Source organism: Erinaceus europaeus, chromosome 23, assembly GCF_950295315.1.
Source record: "Erinaceus europaeus chromosome 23, mEriEur2.1, whole genome shotgun sequence".
Lineage (NCBI taxonomy): Eukaryota > Metazoa > Chordata > Mammalia > Eulipotyphla > Erinaceidae > Erinaceus > Erinaceus europaeus.
The window spans coordinates 8,929,139-8,933,395 of NC_080184.1; the positions used below are offsets into that span (position 1 = coordinate 8,929,139).

At 38.9% G+C, this 4,257-nt stretch overlaps 1 non-coding gene across 1 annotated transcript; it reads right to left on the reverse strand.

Annotated features, from left to right (window-relative positions):
* Window positions 1–3,484: 3,484 nt before the first annotated feature.
* LOC132535698 (small nucleolar RNA SNORA44) lies at window positions 3,485–3,612 on the reverse strand. The gene has a single exon (XR_009547412.1). It is a non-coding gene; the product is annotated as a small nucleolar RNA SNORA44 (small nucleolar RNA).
* Between the last annotated feature and the right edge of the window lie 645 nt (window positions 3,613–4,257).

Below are 4,257 nucleotides of genomic sequence, written 5' to 3' on the forward strand. Positions count from 1 at the left end.
TGGCTTGGCTCTCACAGGGCCCAGGTTTTCAGTAAATGCAAATTAAGGAATATATATATATATATATATATATATATATATATATATATTACCACAGCTTTCTATTTATTATTATTAGTGATTTAACATTGGTTTACAGGAGTCGGGCGGTAGCACAGTGGGTTAAGCACAAATGGCATGAAGCACAATTACCAGCGTTAAGGATCCCGGTTCGAGCCCACGGCTCCCCGCCTGCAGGGGAGTCGCTTCACAAGTGATGAAGCAGGTCTGCAGGTGTCTATCTTTCTCACCTCCTTTATATCTTGCCCTCCTCTCTCCATTTTTCTCTGTCCTATCCAACAACTATGACATCAATAACAACAATAACTACAACAATAAAAAGGGCAACAAAAGGGAAAGTAAATAAAATAAAAATTAAAAAAACATTGGTTTACAAAATCATAAGATAACAGAGGTAGATATAATTCCACATCTGTCTTACCACCAGAGTGTGTCCCTATTCCCTCCACTGGAAACTGCATTAGTTATCACAAGATCCCAGATATGGGTTGACTATTATTTCTATAACTAAATTTATATATATTTACCCCCAATTTTTTTCCTATAGTTCTGCTTTCTCTTCCTTCCTAAGTTATACTTACTACTTCTAAGCATCTCTCCTTTTATTTATTTATTTTGTTTGTTCATTTTGTTTTTCTATCTTCTTGCTTCTGTTCCTGATGTAACTGGAATTCAGAGCCCTCTGGTTATCTTACCCTAACATTTACCATTTTTTAAAAAAAATTATCTTTGTTTACTTGATATAGACAAACAAAAATTGAGAGGAAGGGGAGAGATAGAGAGGGAGAGAGAAAGAGACACCTGCAACCCTGCTTAACCATTTGTGAAGCTTTCCCCCTACGAGTGGGGACCAGGGGCTTGAACTTGAGTCCATGTGCTTTATAATATTTGAACTTGGGCTTAGTCAGAGAATGTCACCTGCCTAAGTGTTCCAGGAATGTCGCCTTTTGAAAAAAAAAATATGAAAAGTGTTCAAAAAACATAGTGACTCTTCCAGGCAGTGTGCAGAGATAGCTTGCCCCATCCCATCATCTGATTACAGATGGTGAGTAGAATTTAATGCAATTTTGTGACATATGGCTTGCAAAACCTAGGATATTTTCAATTCTGTTTAATTACTATTATTGTAAAATAAATAGTGAATTGATACTTCTTCTAGAAAGAGACAGCCAGAATTCAGTAATAAATCATAGAATTGTCCTTACAAATAGTCACTGGATAGGGCACTGGTCTTAGGAATGGCTCTCTGTCTCTATCACTCTATGTGAACAAAAAAGTGACCTAGGGCGGGGGTAGATATCATAATGGTTATGCAAAGATGCTCTCATGCTTGAGGCTCCAAAGTTCCAGGTTCAGTCCCCTACACCATCATAAGCCAGAGCTGAGCAGTGCTTTAGGGGGAAAAAAAAAAACAAAACCTAAAATTGTCAAAACCATACATGGAAAGGCACAAGATCCTTAATAACTAGGGAAAGAGAGAGGCAGACTGGGAGTGTGGACCGACCAGTCAACGCCCATGTTCAGCGGGAAAGCAATTACAGAAGCCAGACCTTCTACCTTCTGCAACCCTCAATGGCCCTGGGTCCATGCTCCCAGAGAGATAGAGAATGGGAAAGCTATCAGGGGAGGGGGTGGGTTATGGAGATTGGGTGGTGGGAATTGTGTGGAGTTATACCCCTCCTACCCTATGGTTTTGTTAATTAATCCTTTCTTAAATAAATAAAAATTTAAAAAAAATAACTAAATAAATTAAATAAAATTATAAGCGGCCCTAGAGTTATCCTCCCCTACTTTGTCCTTGTATATGGTAGAAGCAATAGTTATCTGGATACTATTCACATAAGAGATTTGGGCTCTTAAATGAAGACATGAAGAAATTCATTTGAGGTGCCAAGTGATGGTGCACCTTGTTGAGTGCACATGTCACAGTGTTCAAGGCCCCAGGTTCATTCTACAGCAGCTGCATAAATCAGAGCTGAGCAGTACAATGCTCTTTCTTTGCATCTCTGTTTCTTTCATTGAAATAAAAAATATTTTTTAAAAATAAAAAGAATGAGAGAGAAAGAGGAAGAGATAGAAATGGAGAAAAACAGGAGTCGAGCAGTAGCTCGGGGTTAAGTGCACATGGCGCCAAGCGCAAGGGCTGGCTTAAGGATCCCAGTTAGCCCCCAGTTCCTCACCTGCAGGGGAGTCGCATCACAGGCGGGGAAGCAGGTCTGCAGGTGTCTTATCTTTTTCTCTCCCTCTCTGTCTCCCCCTCCTCTCTCTATTTCTCTCTGTCCTATCTAACAATGACGCCATCATCAATAATAATAATAACTACAACAATAAAACAACAAGGGCAACAAAAGGGAAAATAAATTAATTAATTTTTAAAAATTTAAAAAAAAAAAGAAATGGAGAAAAACCACACCATCACCACACTGTTTATGTAGCTTCCTTTTTACATGGTGCTCCCATGGCGTGGCCTAGTCCTGCTCTACACAAAATGTGAACTCTCACAGATGAGTATCTCCCAGCCCCACCCTGTTTCTTTTTGTTAACAGGAGGTTCCCAGCACAGGGCTTTTGATCATGGGCCTAGAGAAGCAGCATCAGCACTCACAGGGGACTTAGGATGTAAGTGCCTGGTTCCCACTACAAAACCGCTGAATCATGATTTTTTTTTTTTTTTTTTTTAGAGTAGGTCCCTGAAAAGACACATGATTTCTGTGCATATTAAAGCTTGGGAAAAAAAAAGCTTGCATATTAAAGTCAAGTTTACAGAATGTTATTCACCACAGGCTTCCCATAAATTCACGAAAAAAAGCTTGTTCACAGCAAAGCCTGAGCCCTCCTGCACTGTTTCTAGTTCTAGCTGTGAATATCTCTGGCTGTGAATATCAGCATCATTTTAGTTTAGCCTCCAGGCAATTTAAAGGTGAAAACTGTGGTAAGTGGGGAGACTTTCAGACAGTGAATCTAGATTTGAGTTCAGGCTTTGACCCAAAAGGAGATTCCAGAGACAGATCTACATGGAGAGGCAGGTCAGGGCAGCCCAAATTCACCATCACTGAAGCAGAATTTAGGGCCTGGAAGACAGAAATTAAAAACTCGCATTTGGTCTCCAGGGAGGAGTTTACTGTTCTAAAAACTCTCCTTAGACAACAATGGATTAAAAATTTTTATTGATTTCATTATTCTTTGCAGCTGACATATCAGGTGAATAGACTGCACTGGTGTCTCTAAAGACTATTTTAAAGATGCAACTGTGATTACTCCAGATAGTCTCATGAAAGAGAAGAAAGAAGCCACAGGTTCTCTGCTAAGTGTCCTGTCCCTGTTCAGAGGCTGTGTGCTCTTTGCTCCTGAAATGAGATGCATTTAGAAGTGACAGGTTCTTAATTTTCTGCTTCTGACCACTTTCGTAGACATTTTTTCCCCTGAAATATAGGAAAAGTGAGTGACAGCTATAGGTATTATGCTAACCTCTGCTTTCAAAGTCTCAGGTTATTCCCCCATGCAGTTTTAGATCCCATGGTTATTACTAGCCATAAACCTTGGAAACATGATGGCTTTCTTTTTTTCTTTCTTTCCCCTTTTCTTTCTTTCTTTGTTTGTTTCTTTCTTCAGAGCACTGCTTATGATAGTGTTGGGGACTGAACCTGGGACTTGGGAGTCTCTGATATGAGAGTCTATTTGCATAACCATTGTGCTATCACCTTCTTCTAAACATTTATAATGATATTTAAAGTCAGCCTTTTAGCTCATTTTAAATTATTTTTCTTAAATTCCAGGGCCACCTTCTCATTCTTTCCATTTAAACTTTTCTACATGAGCTAAAGAGTGCTGACATTAATAAATGACCTGCAACTTTTCAAAATGATTCCTTTGTAAAAAGAATGCACTTTTTCTTTTCATCCCAGGACACTGTATAGAATCCAGTATTCCTATTGAGGGTACCTTTGATTTGATCAGGAGACAATCAGTTTAGGGCCTATGTAGATGTTCCATGCATTCTAAGTATAATAGGAAAAAATAAACAAGAGGACTCTGTGGACCAGAGTATTTTTTTTTTCTCTCACATAATTCAAGTTTATTCTTCCCAAATGTGTAAATCAAGGACTAACCCAGTATGCATTCACTTTCGCAGAATTCTACAAGTTCTAGGTTGATTGTGAATAAATATGCCCCCTTCCCTCTATCAGGATATTTAATT